Source organism: Mirounga leonina, unplaced genomic scaffold, assembly GCF_011800145.1.
Source record: "Mirounga leonina isolate KUSES-001 unplaced genomic scaffold, KU_Mleo_1.0 Mir_91, whole genome shotgun sequence".
In the NCBI taxonomy this organism is placed as follows: Eukaryota; Metazoa; Chordata; class Mammalia; order Carnivora; family Phocidae; genus Mirounga; species Mirounga leonina.
The window spans coordinates 50,679,988-50,701,736 of NW_023270839.1; positions in this window are offsets into that span (position 1 = coordinate 50,679,988).

Below are 21,749 nucleotides of genomic sequence, written 5' to 3' on the forward strand. Positions count from 1 at the left end.
CTGCTGTGTGCCAAGCCATAAGAGGGCTAGGCAGAAATAGAAACTGAATTCAAGAAGCTTAATGTCTAGCATTGGAAACAAAACATTGTTTCCTGATGATTTAGGCTGCAGATAACAGAAAACTGTGACTTAAAGTGGCTTGGACAATAAGGAAATGTATTACTTCACATAATAGGAAGTTCAGAGTCAGCGCAGCCTCCAGGATTGGTTGATTAGATCTTCAATAATATCAAAAGCTCAGATTCTCTCCATCTTCTTTGTCAGGCTGAGAGCAAGGTGGCCATAGCTGTTCTTGTGGGTCATATTCAGCCATGACAATATCCAGAGTCAGAAAGGACTATTTCTTCAATGTCTCCTAAGACATGGGGACCTTCCCAAGATTCTGCCCAACTGACTTCCCTTCTGTGTCATTGGCCAGAAATGTATCACATGTCCATCCCTAAACCAATCATCGTAAATGGATAGGTTCATTCATTGGACTTTCAATCATCTGGGATGGGATGGATGTTGAGACAACCACAATGTCTACTACAAACACACAAAGACAACATCAGACCATAATTGATAAGAAGTTCAAACTACTGACCTACTTTACTACATAGCAGGGAAGAAATTAATTCCAGAAATTGCCTGCATAAAAGTATGGTCATGTTCAGAGAACATCCAAGAGCCCACTTGATTATACAATACACTGCAAGAAGAAGATAAAGTTGAGATATTATCTGATACCTGATTTCAGGGCCCTGAAATACCATGCTAGGGACCACACTTTCATTTGGTGAGTCATCACTTTTAAGATTAACCTGGCATTAGTGTATACAAAATAGATTTCAGTGGGCTTAGAACTGTGAAGTAGCCACCAAGAAGAAGCAGGAAACCCAGATTCTAGATCTGACCTGCCATTAATTCAATAGGGCAAGTCACATCCAGCTCTGAGTTTCTTCAGCTCCAAACATTAGAGTCTTTTGGATTGGTCCAAGTAATATAGAAACACTTAAGTAGGAAATGTGGCAGTGGGACTAGAAAGGACTACACTGATGCTAGGGATATTTCTGAGGTAGAACTGATAGATGTTAGAGTTGATGGAGGAAGGGAGGGAGAGAGAGGTGTTTTATTTAAAGTAATTTTCACATTTCTTGAGCAGGTGGCTGGGACGGAGTGATGCTATTGATACAGCCAGAAAAAAGATGAATTTGAGGTGATGGTGGGACCTCAGGTAGAGAATTTGTATTATAGGCCTTGAGTTTATAAGGGAAGTCAGTGCAAGGGATATAATGGCAGATCGGCCACACAGAATGATAGTAGAAGCCATAGGTATGAGTATGACCATTGAGTCACAGGGGAAGGAAGACAACTCAGGCCATTGAGTAAGGCTCACCATTGCTAATTTAGTGGTAAAGGAATCATTGGAAAAGTCAGAGGATGACCTGTGTGTCAGATTATCTGTGGAAAGGCCAAGAAAGATCATGACCAAGAAAAATCTATGGGCCTTAGGGATTAGGAGGTCAATGGTGTTTTAGAGAATACCATTGCGATAGAATGGACATGGAATAGGAGCACAGACACTGTATGTAGACTACTACTAGGAAAGGTTTCAGAGTGATGAGAAAAAGAGAAGGGAAGCTTTAGGGTTTTGTTTTGTTTTGTTTTTATTATAGTGCAGACAGAGGTAGATTTACTGTGAAGCTTAACCTTCAGGGCCCCTTACACTTGCACAGGCCTCTTCTAAATAAAGTTCACTCTTGAACAACACGGCTTTAAACTGTGCAGGTCCATTTATATGCAGAATTTTTTCTGATAAATACAGTACAGCATTGTAAATGTATTTTCCTTATGATTTTCTTGGTAACATTTTCTTTTTTCTGTCTTACTTTATTCTAACACTACAGTATATAATACATATGACATATAAAATATCTGTTAATTGTTCATGTTATCAGTAAGGCTTCTGGTAAGCTATTAGTAGTTAAGTTGGGGAGTCAAAAGTTAATGCAGATTTTTGTGTGGAGAATCAGGACCGCTAACACCACATTGTTCAAGGGTCAATTGTAAATATTAACTTTTGTTCCTAAATTGGTGTTTGTAATTTTGTGTTCTTTTTCTTGAAGAGGGCTCCAGAGATTGAATAAGCTTCAGGCTCTACAAAACCTGGATCTGCCCCTAAAAAGAGTCATTTACAGGCAATGAAAACTGAAGATACAAGTGGGGAGGTAAGACATAGAACTAGGTCCTGGAAGAGGACGGAAAGGACAGGACGTGGAGTTACTCATGGGGAGAATGAGGGGAAGACCAAGAAATGTTGAGTTGGAATGGAAGGTTGTTGAGAGACCTCAAACTGAATGACCTTGATATCAGCAAGGCAAGGTTGGAGATGGGCAAGACAGAAATACAGAAGCCTGAGGACAAGAGAGTGCTGACAAAAATTGTTTGAGAACTCTGACTGAGGAATCCCACCTGGATGTGCATGAAGGGCCATGAGAATAAGATGGGGTAAGAATGGAAGTCTCCAGAAAGACAGAGCAGGTTCAGTATGAAAGAAGTAGTGGGAGAAATCACAACTTGTATGGAAGAATTTTTAATTTCAAGGACTTCAATGTGGAATAATTTTCAGTGATAGCATATTTCATGCTACTCTATCCCAACATATCCTGTAGGGCTGCTCTCAAATGCCATCGCTTTTATCAACCTTTTTAGTCCCTAACTTAAATTTAATCTCGCTTTTTCTCTAATTTCCCAGTACCTACTTTTTTGGTTTCACCTTGGCTATGGCTAGCTGGTTTCATCTTTGTCTCCTCTGCTAGATTATAAACTTGTCTAATTATCTTCTTATCTGTAATACATAGTGCAATCCCTGGGACATAGAAACTACCCAAAAAGTGATCACTAAGTGGACATAGCCTACTAGAAGTGAGATCCATGTAATGTTTTCAGTTAAAGAGACTGCAAGTAAATGAGAGAAGTGATCTAGTTTCACTGAAATCTCAGGGAAGCTATGAAGACCTCTCCTGTCTGAAGTGTGCACACATCAGCATGTGGCCACATATGCCCAGACAACCACAGAGCTCCCCACAAGGCACAGGATATGGAGCCCATCCCTGTTGAAATGAACAAGTGACTCATTATTCTGCAGCAGCCAACTCAGTGAGAAACTGTTCTACGCTAAAATTTTCACATTGGACCCTGGCTTATTTTAAAACTACCTTTGATTTTAACTTCATTACCAACACCCATCACTTCCCTCTTGCCTGTATAGTAAGGGGCTTTCAGACCAAGTTGCAAATACATTGAAATTGTATGAATTTGAAATATATATGTATATGAATATTATTCTGGGGAGAAGGTCTAAAGTAGCACTGTCTAGTAGAACTTCCTGCAGTGATGGAAAGGTTCTATACTTGTGCTGTCCAATAGAGTAGCCACTAGCCATATGTGGCCACTGAGCACTTGAAAAGTGGTTAATGTGACTGAGGAACCAGATTTTAATTTTATTTCATTGTAACTAACTTAAACTTAAATAGCCACATGTGGCTAATGGCTACCATATTGGACATCACAGTGCTAGATAACTATAACAACACATATAGCTCAGGATAGCACTTTTAAAAACATTTCATCCCTCCTCCTTGAGAACAGTGACCATCTGTTACTAAGTATTAGATCTTCAGTGCTTGACATAGATTTAGAGCTTAATAAATGTTTGTTGAATGAATACCTGAAAGGCCAAATTTCATATTTTCTCTTAACTTAGTTTTTACATTTCTAAAATAAAAAGGATGTACACTTAGATTTCTTCTAGCTCAAAAAAAAAAATAATAAGACTCTCGTAAGCAAATATTCACTCACTCGACAAATATCTATTGAGCACCTACTGTGTGCCAAGTAACTTCATCACTGTAGCAATCTTAGGAAACTATCATTATTCCACCCAAATAACTGACTTTCAGAAAAGGGAAATAATTTGCCCAAGTTCATGCAGCCAATACCTGACAAGGTCTGAATTTGAACTCAGGGGGTGCCTGGGTGGCTCAGGCGTTAAGCGTCTGCCTTCGGCTCAGGTCATGACCCCGGAGTCCTGGGATCGAGCCCCGCATCGGGCTCCCTGTTCCCCCCGGGAGGCTTGCTTCTTCCTCTCCCAATTCCCCTGCTTGTGTTCCTGCTCTCGCTATCTCTCTCTCTCTGTCAAGTAAATAAATAAAATCTTAAAAAAAAAAAGAATTTGAACTCAGGTCTGTCTAGCTGTTTCTATATAAACAGCTTCTCTTCTCTTGCTTTTATATAAATTATAAATGTAAATATTTTAGATAAATATAAAATAGCAAATAACTTAGAATTGGGAGGGCAGGGTGGTACAGAAACTATACTGGATTGAAATATAGACCTTCCTCTTAGGAAGACCCTGTTCTAGGTAGATTCTTGACTCCTGGGTGAGAGATGCTGGCTCTGCAAGAACACCTGGGTTACTGAGAAGGGGCAGATGCTCTTCAGCCCTCCTGACCCCACTGAAACCAATGAAGGGAGGCAGGAGGGAAATCAGCTGGAATTTACCATAATCAATACTAGAAACCTTTGAGTATTATCTCCGCTCTGTCACTAGCATATGAAAGCTTCAAATAGAAAAATTTCCTCCTCATGCCTTCCACAGTCACATTCTTACAAAATGTTCTTTTGCGATGTTTAAGGCTAATGAGTGAGAACATTTTTCTAGATATAGGCATAATATACTTTTGACTCAGTAATTTCAAATCTCAGCATTTATCCTAAAGAACTAATTAAGCATGTATATCAAGATTTAGTTACCAAAACTGAGGGAATGTAACTAAAAACATCAAACATTGATAAGGCAATCAGAGAAATCTAAACATTAAATATTTGATTATACTATGGAATTATTACTTAATTTTTTAGGTGTGACAATAGTATTTTTATTACTGTTTTATCTTTTAAATGAGAATCTTTACCTTTTAGAGCTATTTATTGATGAAATAAAAAAACAAAGATTTCATTAAAATATTTATTCCACCTCTTTTTATAGTAGTAAAAGACAAGAAAGGACCAAGTGTCTTAGAACTGGATATGCTGTAAGTTTGGTATATCCAAACAATGGAATAACATGCAGCCATTGAAATGAAGTTGTGTATAGATATGGAAGAATACACCAAAATGTTAACAATGGTTATTTCTCGGTGATGACTTTTCAAGCAATTTCAGTTTTCTTTCTGCTTATTTATATTCTCTGAAATATTTTCATTGAACATGTTATTTATGTAATGAAATAATTTTAAATTGATTTATAGATATTTAAGGTAGAGAGAGGTAAATCAGAGAAAGATTTGGCAAAGAAATTTTAAAGGGTCAGCAAACATGTGGCTGTTGTTTTTTTGATCACAAAAAGACACCTGGCACAGAGGCAGCTCAGAAGCTGACACAATCAGTTCAACTGACACTTTTGTTTTTTCCTTCTTTGGATGAATTCTTCCTCCCCAGACTAAGGTGAATGAAGGCTTTTTGTGCCTTGAGTGCTCATTGTCAGCTCTCCTGTTAAGCCTTTCGTCCTCTCTGCAGAGTAACTTCTGGGTGAATTGAGACCTCACCCTGCCCAAAAACCAGTGCTTCAAGCTGGTGCTATTTCCAGGAGGAATTTATGGAAACACAGACCTGATTCTATGTTTGGGGTTTGCAGTAATCAATTATGCTAGGACTTGGAGTCGCCAAAATGCCTGGAATCTATAGTTGTCTTCTTGGTTACAATTAGGTGTCATCTTGCAAGATGAAAAATTAAGTAGCAACAAGCACAGTCTTTCAAGACCTGAAGGACCAAGGAGAAGAGGCCCCAGCTCACTCAGGACCCCAGGTATATTTTTAACATTTACAAACATGTTTCTCCTGCTGAAAGCCTTGGGCTCCACACAGGGATGAGGAAAAGGAAACCTGGGAGAAGACTGAGTGTTTGTGGTAGAAAACCAGAGGAGCTGGGGCACCTGAGTGGCTCAGTCGTTAAGCGTCTGCCTTCAGCTCAGGTCATGATCCCAGGGTCCTGGGATTGAGCCCCGCATTGGGCTCCCTGCTCGGCCAGGAGCCTGCTTCTCCCTCTCCCACTCCCCCTGCTTGTGTTCCCTCTCTAGCTGTCTCTCTCTCTGTCAAATAAATAAAATAAAATCTTTAAAAAAAAAAAAAAGAAAAGAAAACCAGAAGAGTGGTCAGGAGATCTGGGAGCCAGTTCTGGCTTCCCTGCTCACTCTCCATGGAACGTGTGGTCAGTCATGTCCCCTGTGTCTGGGTTTTTTTTTGTGTTTGACAAGATTCATAGTTTTGTTATTCAAACACTTACTTAGTTTCAACTTTGTGCAAGACAGTTTGCTAGCTCTAAAGGGAATAAAGTGTCAAGGAACTTTTAGGCCTGAAGGCAGTGTAAACATGAACATGGCAAAAGACCAGACAGTGTGAAAATAGGATGGTAAGTAGTGCTTTTTTGGTGGTGGTGGTCGGGGGGGAATGGGAGAGAGGGGCCAAGCAGGGAGAAATATTTTGTCTTGATTGAGGGACTGATTTGTTTTCTACTTTCTTTTTTTTTTTTTTCTTTTTAAAGATTTTATTCATTTATTTGAGAGAGAGAGAAAGACAGAGAGAGACAGAAATAGCGAGAGAGAGCACGACTGGGGAGGAAAGGGAGAAGCTGGCTCCCTGCTGAGCAGGGAGTCCAACTACGCAGGGCTCGAATTCCAGGACCCAGGACCCAGGACCCTGAGATCATGACCTGAGCTGAAGGCAGACGTTTAACCAACTGAGCCACCCAGGTGTCCTTGGTTTTTACTTTCTAAATATAACAGTTATGTTTTTTAGTTTCCCTCTAGATTCTAGGAAGTCCAGAGTTGGTCTTAGGTTCTTCCCAGAAGTAAACTCTGAGACAAAGATTCCAGTGCAGGCAATTTATTTTGAAGGGGATCCCAGGAAGTGCTAATAGAGAATTGGGGCAATGAGACATGGAAGGAAAACAGGCTACCATGTGGGCTACTGTAGCCCCACCCCCTCCAGGGTACTCTGGGAACATTATAGAATATGCCTCAAAGTTATCCCAACTATGCGGGAGGAAGCTGGTGTATTTATTCACCAGCTCCTCATTCATTATTGGTTATGGGCTGTTTCTGGAGGCATTCACTCTGGCACATCCAGCTTACATTGTGTGCAGCAGAACACACCCAGTGATAGAGGGTTTCAAATGCTGGCAGATTTCTTATTTTTGGATATTCATATTCCTTCTGTGACATACTATTAGCTGTTCTACCACCCCAACCCCATTCATTCCCCTCTTTCAAAATAAGAGTTTTAGTTGGACACATGGCCACCTAACTAGAGACTGCCTTTCCAACTTTCCACCCAGATAAGTGTGGCCAAATAACCTAGTTATGGACAACAGGGTGTGCCTGGAAGGATGTATGCCACTTCCAAGTCTTACTCTTAAAGGATGGGACAGGTACTCTACTACTTCCTCACCCCCACTCCCCATTTCCCTCTAGAGGGGATGCTAAGATCAGAGCATCCAACTTGGACTCAGTGATAGAAGCTACATGTTAATGATGCAGGAGCTACTCTTCCAGCTCTTGAATGTATCTCCTATTATATAAGACAGAAATAACGTTTCTAGTTTAAACATTGTATTTTGGTGTCTCTTTGTTATATCAGCTTAGCCTGTATCTTAACCAATACACTCCCTCCCTCTTAGGACTTTTTTTAGCCTTATTTTATAACTTTTATTGGATTATACCATTTAATATGATTCCTTACATCTTTCCTGGAAAGAGGCAAGAGGCAAGTAATTACAAAAATGAAGAGTAACCAAACCCTGTTTTTGATATTTGCCATATTCATTGCAATTATGCTTTAAATCCTCTCTCTAGGGGTGCCTGGGTGGCTCAGTTGGTTAAGTGACTGCCTTCCGCTCAGGTCATGATCCTGGAGTCCCTGGATCGAGTCCCGCATCGGGCTCCCTGCTTGGCAGGGAGTCTGCTTCACCCTCTGACCCTCCCCCCTCTCATGTGGTTTCTCTCTCTCTCTCAAATAAATAAATAAAAATCTTAAAAAAAAAATAAATCCTCTCTCTATATTTGGGAAGGTTATGTCAAATGTAAATACAGCTAGACATTAGTTAAACAGATTTTATTAAGTAACTGCTGACAGCCGGGGAAAATACTGAGCTCCATTCCTATTTGTGCAGAGTTGACTGGGCATTTTAAAGGGAGAATGAAGTAATAGGGAGAGGGAGAGAGCAAGGGACTCACGTGAAAAATTATAAAGGGTTGTTCAGCATAAATGTGATTAGAAGAGCTGTGTTTCTTCACTGGCAATTGTGGAAGTTAGGATTCTCTCCTCCCATATAGACTGGGAGACAGAGGCCCTATCTCTCCTGATGATGACTTTTTAAAGGAATGGCTTTCAGATCCTTGAGAAAGACACTCCTGAATTGCAGGAGATACACGTGCATCTTGAAAGAACAGAGGAAGGATTCACAATTGCAAGTCTTTTTAATAAATTCGCTAGGAAAGGGAGATCAGAGACCTTCAAGTGTTGGCTAGTATAGACAGGAAATTCCTTTGACAGCCCTGAGCTTTTCCAGACAAGAACTCAAGAGTGGGCTGGGTTGTCCTAGGGATGTAGCCACTAGGCTGCTAGAAACCATGTAAAATTTTGGTCAAGTCTCTTAGTGCAGGGGATTGAATGTAGTATTCGTGCTGAGTGTTTTTGCAGTTCTCAGTTCTCACATTATGAATCCCACCTCTTCAGCGTAGGAGTCGGAACTCACATTTCTTGAAGTTAGGGTGCAGGCATTTGACCAAGTTTCTACTATACTCTTGGATGGATAAATGAGCAACATGATGAGGACCCAGGCTCAGAGAAAATGATCTTTAGGTAAGCATGGTGAGGAAGATATTGGTATTTGGGGGCAGCAAGGCTGATGTCTTTGAGGGGATGTGGCAAGACTGGGTTTGAGAGTATATACATACCACAAATGGACTTGTTTGCCGCTCTTGAGACCAACTGCCACCACCAGGATGGAGGACTGCTGCTGGGGTAATGCTGACAGGAACAGGAAGGAAAAACAAGAAAAGAACAAGCCCCTCTTCCTTTCTCCAGCCTTTTGGTCTCCTTCAAGCAACCCCTACTGCCTTGTAGGCAAAGAGAAATATGGTCCGTAGCACAATACCCCAAGCAGAGTATTGAAGGGTGGATTTGAAACTGAGAAACGATAGATTAATAATGAGCACAGATCTCAAAAATAAAGTTGTTATATGTTCTTAGGTGTATGTTATTTCTTGCAATGGAATAAACCCTTTGATTATTTCCTTTATTTGTCTCTTTTCTCCTTGGCCTATTCTTTCTTCCTCAATGATCTCTTCCAGGGTTCCAGTTATGGTCTCTATAAACTTATCCCCAAGTTTCTATTTCTAAGGCAGACTTTTTTTCTGCACTGTAGTCTTGTATACACAAGTGCCTTCTCTGTATCTTCTCCCCTTTGTCTCTCAGGCCCCTAAAACTTAATGTGTCCAAACTCTTTTTTTTTAACGATTTATTTGTTTATTTTAGAGAGAGCGAGAGGACACAGAGAGAGTGCACACGTGTGTGGGGGGAGGGGCAGAGGGCGAGACTCTTCAAGCAGACTCCTTGCTAAGTGTGGAACCTGACCTGAGCCAAAACCAAGAGTCTGATGCTCAAGCAACACCACCCAGGCACCCTGTGTCCAAACTCTTAATACTTCCCCTCTTCCTCATTTTTCACATCCATTTAGTGCCAAATTCTGTGGGCCTATCTTCTCAATATCTTTAGATGTCTTCTTCACTTTTCTCTACATTCACTATGTCTGCCTTGGTCCAAGCAGCCATCTTCTCTCACCTGAGGTGTTGTAATAGTCTCCTAAGCAATTCCTTGGATCCACTTTTGCTCCCCACCAGTGCAGTCTTCTAAGTGATCCCTTACAAGTATGATCATAACACTTCTATGTTTAAAGCCCTTCGCTGGTTTCCCATTATCCTCAGGTTAAAGTCTAGAATTCTGATCATGGCTTGCAAAGCTCTGAAATGTCAAACTCTGCCTACCTTCCTAAACCATTCTACATCCCTCTCTCTCTGACTAATTACACACTAGGTCATGAGTCTGCTTTCAGTCATTTAAAAGCTCCATCTCTGTACTGCCTTAGGACCTTTGTACATGTCTGCTGGGATTTCTTTTCCCATATCCTGGGCCCTTCACCTCACTATCCTCTACTCATTCTTCAAGTCTTAGCTTAAAGGTCACTTCCTCAGGGAAGGGCAGCCAAGATCTAACCACCATCTCTGCCACCTATGCTAAGTAAGGCCTGCATTTATAAGCTTTAATCGCATCCTCTAATTCTTCTTGGCATTCATCACCTTATAATAATTATTTGTTTAGGGGCACTTGGGTGGCACAGTTGGTTAAGCGTCCAACTCTTGGTTTTGGCTCAGTTAATGATCTCAGGGTTGTGAGATCAAACCCCAGGTCAGGCTCCACACTTGGCATGTAGTCTGCTTAAGACTTTTTCTCCCTCTCCCTCTGCTCCTCCCCGCCATGCTCACTCTCTCAATCGCTCTCTCTCTCTTAAATAAATAAATCTTTTAAAAAATGTTAATAATTATTTTTAATATGTCTTCTCACTACACTTAAGCTCCATGAGTACAATGTCTGCTTTGTTCACTGCATGTGGTCCTAGCTACATATCACTGTTCAAGGCACAGTAATATATTTGATGACTAAATGGATGAGTGAATTATAAGAAAGCTACTTTGAGAAGCAGCATAGCATAGCAGAAATCACACTGGACTAATAGCCACAAGACCTGGGTTCTGAATCTGGTTTCATCATTTCCTGAGTAATCTTTAGCAATAATAAATTTCATTGAACTTAAGGGTCCTAATCTTTAAAACAAAGAGCAATCTCTGAGATTTCTTCAGTTTCTGAATCAGTGAGTCTTACTCTCTAGTGATGATGTTGGTGGCCACGTAAAAGAGTGTCTCTACATTGATTCCAACTCTGCAAGGATAAAGCAATACCTTTCCCCAGACTTCCTGATTCCCTTTCCCAGGTCCTCCCAATTTCACCACTTTTGGTTTGATCACAGAATAATTATCGCTATCACTGTCATCACCACCAACCAACAGCTGACTGCTCTGTTTGGGAGATTAAGAAATAAGAGGAGAGGTTAAGATGTGTCAAGCTTTGGGGCGCCTGGGTGGCTCAGTCGTTAAACATCTGCCTTCGGCTCAGGTCACAATCCCGGGGTTCTGGAATCGGGTCCCACACTGGGCTCCTTGCTCAGCGGGGAGTCTGCTTCTCCCTCTCCCACTCCCCCTGCTCATGTTCCTTCTCTAGCTGTGTCTCTCTCTGTCAAATAAATAAATGAAATCTTAAAAAAAAAGTGTGTAAAGCTTCTAGCCAAGACAGGAAACTGGTTCCCCTTAAACAACTTTCCTTCTCCCATTTGAGAATTATGGAATAAATTTAATGCAAATTCCTGAACTCTTCCCTAGCTCCCCACCAACACATTCATGGGGGAAAGTCTACTCAGGTGGGAACAAGGAATGGTGCTGAAGGTAGAAGTGAGTTCAAATCTTCAGCTCATTCTCACCAGGCTCTGGGACAGGTTTGGGCTCACTTGCATATGGGTGTGTCAGGCATTCTGGGAATTCATGTCAAACAAAATTATTTCTCTACAAGAGGAAGTACTGAAAGTACAAGACACTGATGAATTGTTCGGTTCCCTTACACGGCTCCTTGAACGATTTCTTTCCTGCTTCCCAACCCAACCCAGGGATAAGTGCACCCTCTCTGTGAGTGGCACCCAGTTCTAGCCAGAAAAAGCTAGTTCATAATACCACTACATCCCACTCCCTGGGGCTACTTTCAGTCACAAACAATGCAGTATGGGGATGTAAAGGCCTCTCAGGGGCAACACAGTTATATCTACAAGCATATGCCCTGAGAGATCCTGTGGCCCAGTTGGATTATAATGCTACCTATTTGAATTAAGCCTGCAAGGACTCTCCTCCCACATTCAGGAAACTAAGGAGGAAACGTGTGAAAAGGATCACCCTGCCAACAAAAATATCACATTTCCACAAAATCTGAGCTGTAATAAGTGCTCTCAGAGAAACATGCTTAATTGGTCACATTTCTATGATGGAGTGACCTGCTGGCTTGCTCAGCCTAGGGTAGACCAGCTGCATTAAGATTTTGTGTTTTGATCCTAGAAGAGAACACAGGCAGTAACATCTCTGACATGGGCCACAGCAACATTTTTCTAGATATGTCTCCTGAGGCAAGGGAAACAAAAGCAAAAATAAACTATTGGGACTACATCAAAATAAAAAGCTTCTGCACAGCAAAGTCAACTCAAGAAAACTAAAAGCAACCTATGGAATGGGAGAAGATATTTGCAAATGACATATCTAATAAAGGGTTAGGACCCAAAATATATAAAGAACTTATTAAACTCAACACCCAAAAAACAAATAATCCAGTTAAAAAAGTGGGCAGAAGATATGAACAGAAATCACACTGGACTAATAGCCACAAGACCTGGGTTCTGAATCTGGTTTCATCATTTCCTGAGTAATCTTTAGCAATAATAAATTTCATTGAACTTAAGGGTCTGAATCTGGTTTCATCATTTCCTGAGTAATCTTTAGCAATAATAAATTTCATTGAACTTAAGGGGGGGCCAATCCCAGGACGCCGGGATCGTGACCTGAGCTGAAGACAGACGCTTAACTGACTGAGCCACCCAGGTGCCCCAAAAGTTAAGTTTCATATTATATCTGGTCACATTTCTCAAGCTCCCAAAAACCAAGCTTTATTGGTTCAAATAAATTTCTCCAAAGAAGACATCCAGATGGCCAACAGACAGAAAGATGCTCAACATCACATCATCAAGGAAATGTAAAACACAGCTACAATGAGATATCACCTTGCACTTGTCAGAATGGCTAAAATCACAACAACACAAGAAAAAACAGGTATTGGCAAGGATGTAGAGAAGGGGGAACACTCTTGCACTGTTGGTTCAAACTGGTGCAGCCACTGTGGAAGACAATATGGAGATTGCTCAAAAAGTTAAAAATAGAACTACCCAGTAATCGCACTACTAGGTCTTTACCCAAAGAATACAAAATATTAATTCAAGGGGATACACGTACCCCAATGTTTATAGAAGCGTTATCTACAATAGAATATTATTCAGCCATAGAAAGAATGAAATCTTGCCATTTGCAACCACATGGATGGAGGTAGATGGTATTATGCTCAGTGAAATAAGTCAGTCAGAGAAAGACAAATACCATGTGATTTCACTCAAATGTTCAATTTAAGAAACAAAAAAGCAAAGGGAAAAGAAAAAGAGAGAAAGATACAAATTAAGAAACATATCATACACCTGAAACTAGTATAACACCGTATGTTAATTAACAGGAATTAAAATAAAAACTTTAAAAAGAGAAAGATTTTGCTTTGTTCAAGTGAAGAAAGCTTGGTTTTGGGGAGCTGAAAGCCAGCCCATCCTCAATGCTTCAAGCCCTGTGTTTTGGGGGCTGCTTCCTTCCAGAATCTGCACCTTCTCCTAATTCACACAAAGGCACAGTATGAGCTAGCGATGGCTCTGGCTGAGGACCCCAGAGCTAGAGGGACCATCTCAGGAAGAGACACAGTTCATGTTGTGCCTTTGGCCCTGACCTTTTCAGAACTTCCTGCAAAACATTACCTTATTTCTCCTAAGCAGTATCTGGTCATTTATTTAATTTATTTAATAAACTTGTATCATCCATCTTCTCTGTCTTGGGCAGAGTACTATATTAGGAAAACATTCCCAAGAGAAAAATAGATGGCACTCTTAGATTAGGATAATTCAAGGAGAAAGTTTATTAACAAAATAAAAATTTATAAAGGTGTAGTTGTGGGGAAATCACACGGAACAATGTAGTAATCTAGAGCAGCCATGCTGTTACCACACCTAGGCTTGAAGAGATGAAGGGAGGAAGTGATTACTGGAAGTTAGACTCAGACAGAATATGCAGTGTTACTCAAAATGTGATTTGAAGAACTGTGCAGGTCTGTACACTATTAGTTTATGAGGAGATATGTATGGCAATTAAAAAAAGTACATGCATTGAAAATTTTATAGCAATTTGACATTGCCATAATATCAAAGTGTGTGATTAGTGTCAGCAGATATAATATGAAACTTAACTTTTGGGGCACCTGGGTGGCTCAGTCAGTTAAGCGTCTGTCTTCAGCTCAGGTCACGATCCCAGCGTCCTGGGATTGGGCCCCACGTCGTGCTCCCTGTTCCACAGGGTGCCTGCTTCTCCCTCTTCCTTTGCTCCTCCTCCAGCTTGTGCTCTCTCTCTCGCTCACTCTCTCTCAAATAAATAAATAAAATCTTTACAAAAAAAAAAAAGAAACTTAACTTTTGTGTAGGAATATGCTCTGATGATGCAGCAGAAATGCCGAGAAAATGAGAAAACATTCTGGAGTATTCATTCAGATTAAAAAGCTTGTGTCAGAGTGTAAATCAACATGCTGCTCCCTTCCTTGAGAAAGTCATGCTTCTCCTCCCCATAGATAGATGATAGATAGATAGATAGATAGATAGATAGATAGATAGATAGATAGATAGATGATAGGTGAATAAATATTGTGTGGTTGGTGTAGGCATTTGTCAAAATGCTTTTATTCTACCTAGAGAAAGTTAAACAGCTAATATTTTGTTTCTTCTCATATAGAACAGTGATTTGTTTGCCTTCATTTAATTGTTATAATAAAATTATTTATTTAAGTAAGTAAGTAAGTAAGTAAATAAATAAATAAAGTGAAATAAGTAAATTAGTAAAGTTCACCAAACTCTAGCTAGGTGACATAGTAAAAAGTGTTAATTCCTTAAAGACTAGTTGATGCTTTCAATTTGAGATTATTTTCCTTACTATGTGATAAGCTGATCATGAACAACCATAATTATATGCTAAAGTATGATGGTTAGCTAAGGGAAAAGTTCTTTCAAGAATGTTTGAACTACAGGGCACCTGAGTGGCTCAGTCAGTTAAGCATCTGACTCGTGATTTTGGTTCAGGTCATGATCTCAGGGTTGTGTGATTGAGCCCTGCATCAGGCTCCGTGCTCTGTCCCCTTCTGCCCCTCCTCCACTGCTCTCACACACATGTACGCACTCTCTGTCTCTGTCTCTCAAAAAAAGAATGTTTGAACTACAGAATGAAGTCTTAGTGTTTCTGCAAAATAAGACACCAGTTTGGTTCCAAACTTTACAGGTTGTGAACTGATCAGCCAGACCTGATTTTTTTGTTTGGTATCTCGAGTATTGTTAGTGATCCTAATAGTTTCATGGAAGGAAGGAATACTAGCTTGGAAGAACAGAGTTTCTACAAATTGGGATAGTACATTGTATTAACAATTACCAATGAAGTTGGTAAAATCCTCATATTTCATAAATGTAAAAGGTTAACACCAAACATCTTACAAATTTGATAGAACATTTTCAGTTTTATTTTTATCAAAAGAAGAGCCATGCATAAGAAATTAATAGATCTAGAACTATAACTTAATGGGATAAATTGTTCATGTTTGCTATTGATAAAGAATTGATGACTTTTGAAACATAGCATCATTTGCCTCATTTCATATAGAGATAAAAAATGAATAGCCTGACCCTACTGAGATTGCTTAAAATCTCTTATTCCATTCCTGTCAACATACATTTTTCAGATTGATTTCTCTATGGTGTAATTTAAAAAAACAACAACATTGAAACAGTTTATATACATATCGTGTCTTGTCAGTTTCAATGTTGTCAATCCAACCTAAATTAGATAAATTAACAAGCAAAAAGCTAGATGTTTGTCATATTAAAAACTTAAAATTGATATTCACATTCTTATTTTAAAGTTGTGTGAACATTTAACATGGACCGTTATTATATCCTTCCTAATTTTTGGTTTAGATACTATTACAGAATAAAAACTATGCATGTAGTAGCAATTCTCTGTTAATTACCTGTATGCAGACTCCCAATGAACAATAGGTATAAGTTTTGTAATCCTTTTTCCCCATGTTTCTTCCAATTATATTTTTTAAATATAACTTTATGACTTTAAGTCTAGTAATAAAAATCTAATCATATTTTGCAAGTCATGGCTTTTTAATTTTTCTAATAATTAATTTCAATTGTATTTCATAAAAGTATTATTCTATACTTGATTGGAAGCAAAATAAACGGACTCTTCACACCAGATAGTTTGAGGAGGAAGAAGAGGACCGGAAGAGGACTGTGAACTTTAGGGAGAGGTACAGCCAGCCTGAAGCCATCTCCTAAGGAGGGAACCAGGGCAAACACCAGGACCTCACTCCCTGCCCTCCAGTCTTCTGCTGGGGCCTCTCCATTGGCCCAAACCAACCAGGAGCCAGAGGGCAAGGAATCCTATAGTAGTGGTCCTTCCAGGTCAGCCTCCAGGGCAGAAGGCAAAATGGAGGACAGGAGATGGTACATTTTGGGGGACACTAGATCAAAGATAAAAATCACAGTTTGTGTTCCACAAAGTATGGATTGTCTTTGTGGGGGTAACAGGCAAACACACAACCAAAAGGCAGTGTAATCAGTGCCAAGATATAAGGAAAACTGGGATCCTATGGGAGCACACATCTAATCTAGGGTCCATCTAACCCAGCCTAGTTGTTAGTTTGGGGCCAGAGGAGGTCAGGAATGGAGTGGCTTTCTAGGGAATGTGATGTCTGAGCTGAGGAATGAAGAAAGCACAAGAGTTAGCCAGGAGTCAGGCAGGCCTCAGGGAATGAGGATAAGTGTGCCCAAAGGGAACAGCCCATTCAAAGGCATAGATGCTGAATGACAGGAACAAAGAATGAAAGGGGTGAGACAGGAGAGGTGGTACTGTTCAGGTCATGGGGCATCTTATTCTGGGGCAAGGAATTTGACTTTATTGTGAAATAAAGGTTTATGTCAGGTTTATGCTACAGAAACAATGACTGAGAAGGTCTTGAATTGAAAAGCCACGGGGATTTTTCTAACTTTTTGAGAGAGGCTTGTATTGCAGTGTACTTCCCTCTTAGGACCGCCTTTGCTGTATCGCAAAAGTTTTGAACAGATGCATTTTCATTCTCATTAGTTTCCATGAATTTTTAAAATTCTTTAATTTCCTGGTTGACCCATGCATTCTTTAGTAGGATGCTCTTTAACCTCCAAGTGTTTGAGTTCCTTCCAAATTTCCGCTTATGATTGAGTTCAAGCTTCAAAGCATTGTAGCCTAAAAATATGCAGGGAATACTCTCAGTTTTTTGGTATCTATTGAGACCTGAGTTGTGAGTCAGTATGTGATCTGTTCTGGAGAAACTTCCATGTGCACTCTAGAAGAATGAGTATTCTGTTGTTTTAGGATGGAATGTTCTGTATATATCTGTGAAGTCCATCTGGTCCAATGTGTCATTGGAAGCCCTTGTTTCTTTGTTGATCTTCTGCTTAGATGATCTGTCCATTCCTGTGAGTGGGGTGCTAAAGTCCCCTACTATTAATGTGTTATTATCAATATGTTTCTTTACTTTGGTTATTAATTGGCTTATATAATAGGCTGCTCCCATGTTGGGAGCATAAATATCTAAAATTGTTAGATCTTCTTTTGATAGACCCTTTAATTATGAAATAGTGTCCTTCTTCATCTCTTATTACAGTCTTTGTTAATACTCACCATTTGCATCGACATGGATAGAACTGGAGGGGATTATGCTAAGTGATATAAATCAAGCAGAGAAAGACAATTATATGGTTTCACTCATATGTAGAACATAAGGAATAGCATGGAGGACTACAGGGGAAGGGAGGGAAAACTGAAGGGGGGATAAATCAGAGAGGGAGATAAATCATGAGAGACTCTGGACTTCAGGAAACAAACTGAGGGTTTCAGAGGGGAGGGGAGTGAGGTGATGGGGTAGCCAGGTGATGGGTATTAAGGAGAGCACATGTTGTGATGAGTACTGGTTGTTATATGCAACTAATGAATCATCGAACACTACATCAAAAACCTAAAAAAATAAGAATAAAAAATAAAAATAAAATCTAGTTTGTTTGCATACAAATTGCCAATGGACAGATGAAAAAATGCTCCACATCATTTATCATCAGGGAAATACAAATCAAAACCACACTGAGATACCACCTTACACCAGTTAGAGTGACTAAAATTAACAAGACAGGAAAGAACAAATGTTGGTGAGGATGTGGAGAAAGGGGAACCCTCTTACATTGTTGGTGGGAATGCAAGCTGGTACAGCTACTCTGGAAAACAGTATGGAGGTTCCTCAAGACGTTAAAAATAGAGCTACCCTATGACCCAGCAACTGCACTACTGGGTATTTATCCCAAAGATACAGATGTAGTGAAACAAAGGGGCACCCCAATGTTCATAGCACCCTAATGTTCATAGCAGCAATGTCCACAATAGCCAAACTGTGGAAGGAGCTGAGATGTCCTTCAACAGATGAATGGATAAAGAAGATGTGGTCCATATATACAATGGAATATTACTCAGCCATCGGAAAGGATGAATACCTACAATTTGCATTGACATGGATAGAACTGGCGGGGATTATGCTAAATGAAATAGGTCAAGCAGAGAAAGACAATTATATGGTTTCATTCATATGTGGAACATAAGGAATACTGCAGAGGACCACAGGGGAAGGGAGGGAAAACTGAATGGGAAGAAATCAGAGAGGGAGACAAACCATGAGAGACTCTTGACTCTGGGAAACAAACTAGGGTTGCAGAAGGGGAGATGGGTGGGGGGCTAGGGTAACTGGGTGATGGACATTAAGGAGGACACGTGATATGATGAGCACAGGGTGTTATATGCAAGTGATGAATTACTGAATACTACACCTGAAGCTAATGATATACTCTATTTGGCTAACTGAACTTAAATTAAAAAAAAGAAAGAAAAGCCATGGGGAGTATCCAAAATCTATAAAGAACTTAACAAACTCAACACCCCCAAAACAAGTAATCCAGTTAAGAAATGGAGAGAAGACCTGAATAGACAGTTTTCCAAAGAAGACATAAAAATGGCTAACAGACACATGAAAAGATGCTCAACATCACTTATCATCAGGGAAATACAAATCAAACCTATGATGAGATACAACCTCTTACCTGTCAGAAGGGCTAAAATTAACAATACAGGAAAGAACAGATGTTGGTGAGAATGTGGAGAAAGGGGAACACTCTTGAGCTGTTGGTGGGGATGCAAACTGGTGCAGCCTCTCTGGAAAACAGTATGAAGTTTCCTCAAAAAGTTAAAAATACAATTATCCTATGACCCAGCAATTGCACTATTAGATATTTACCAAAGGATACAAAAATACTGATTCAAAGGGGCACATGCACCCTGATGTTTATAGCAGCATTATCAACAATAGCTAAATTATGGAAAAAGCTCAAATGTCCATTGAGACTGATGAACAGATAACGAAGATGTGGTATATAAACACAATGGAATATTACTTGGCCATGAAAAAGAATGAAATCTTGCCATTTGCAGTGATGTGGATGGAGCTAGAGCTTATTAGGCTAAGTTTAATAAGTCAGAGAAAGACAAATACCATATGATTTCATTTACATGTGGAATTTAAGAAACAAAACAGATGAACATAGGGGAAAGATAAAAAAAAAAGAGGGAGGCAAACCATAAGAGAACAAACTGAGGGTTGATGGAGGGAAGGTGGGTGGGGAATGGGCCAAATGGGTGATGGGTATTAAGGAGGGCACTTGTGATGAGCACTGGGTGTTGTATGTAAGTGATAAATCACTAAATTCTACTCCTGAAACCAACATTAACTATATTAACTAGAATTTAATAAAAACTTGAAACAAATAAAAAAGAAAGAAAAAAAAGAAAAGCCACAGGGAAAAGCAGGTAATAGCAAAGTCTGGATTAAGAGAGGGGCAGAGAGGGGTGTTTGGGTGGTTCAGTCATCTAAGCCCCTGACTCTTGATTTCAGTTCAGGTCATGATCTCAGGATCATATCAAGCCCTGTGTCGAGCTCCATGCTGAGCATGGAGCCTGCTTAAGATTCTCTCTCTCTCCCTCTCCTCTACCCCTGCTCACCCACCATCATCACTCTCATGTACTCTATCTCAAAAGAAAGAAAGAAAGAAAGAAAGGAGTAGAGATAATTATAGTAATAGCTAAGCTTCAGTGAGGGCTTACTAGGTGCCACACATTGTTCTAAGTTCTTAATATGTGTTAATTCATTTAATACTCCCAGCAACACTACCAAAGAGATGCTGTTGTTATCCCCCACTTTATAGATAAAGAAACTGAGGTACAGAGAGTTTGAGGAATAGCTGGAGTTCCTACTGCAAGTAAAAAGGGCTAATATTTGAACCCAGTCAGTCTGGCTCCAGCATCTGTGCTCTTAACCACTGTTCTGGAGTAGCGGAGCAAGCCAGAGTAGGGCAAATGGGGATGAGGGCTAGAGGGGACTAAGATTATTAACATCTGCTTTCCCACTGTTTCCTCTATGGAGAGCCCAAAAAACATGAAAACCATGGCTCCTGCCCTCTTCCAAATTGGTTATTCCTCAGTACTTTATTTGTTCTTACCCACACCCCTAAGATGCCTGGACCTATCATCCGTGTTGGACAAGGTTTTCTCATTGCCATTTTGTCAATTGGGAGACCTAGACTCAGGTCCCAATCTGAAGCAGTTTTTCCCATGGAGCAATTTCCTTCTTCCAGTGGCTCCCATTTTGGCTTTTTGCACAATCTGATACAAATATGCTGTCTTTGCCACATTCACTCCCATTCTGGACATTTTGGTGATTGATAACTACATTACTATTGGTCTCTGACTACAGACATTTGCTTTTCTCATTGATCTGGGCTGCTTATGAAGTGCTTCATCATCTCTTTGTCCATGGTAGTTCCTGGGTTCCTGCTGGTGGCACAAACAAGCAACCTGGGGTGTGTGTGTGTGTGTGTGTGTGTGTATGTCTAAAGGAAAGAAGGCACTTCTGAGTTCAGGTGATTATTAGCTCATGGTTTGTCAGCAAAATATGTTCACAAGAAAGCAATTTGCTATTATATCTGTTGCAGTGATGTCATGTTGCTCATGTTTTATGTTTTTCAGAGTTCATTAGTTTTTATGTATCCTCAGTTAATATCTAGCTCAATGGATTTTGTAGGTAGAATGACCCCAAACACAAAGTCACCCTTTTAAAATATAATTGAAAATATATGCACATTAATTTTGTGTTGCTGATGCTGGATATTATAATAGCTAAGGGCACAGTATTGTGGAGCTAGATGGCCTGGGTTCAAATCCCAACTTAGCCACTTGCTAGCCATAAAAAACTTAATAGCTTTAAACCTCAGTTTCTTATTCTGAAAAACAGAAATTATTAAATCAGATAGTCTATATGAAATCTTCAGCAGAAAGAGAGAATCCTGACTCAGGTTAAGTCCTTAACCATTATTAGCTGTGATTATTATCATGCCAACTACCCTTGCATTAATGAGGCAGGAAAGTACTCAAGCTCAACAGCCAAGCATCCCCATTTTCTCAGACTAGGAGAGGTGCATGTGTGTGCATGGTGGTATTTTAACTCAGAGCCCTTAGTCTACTGAAGCTTTTGACTCAGATAGTATCCAGTTTACTTTACTGTTGAGCCAT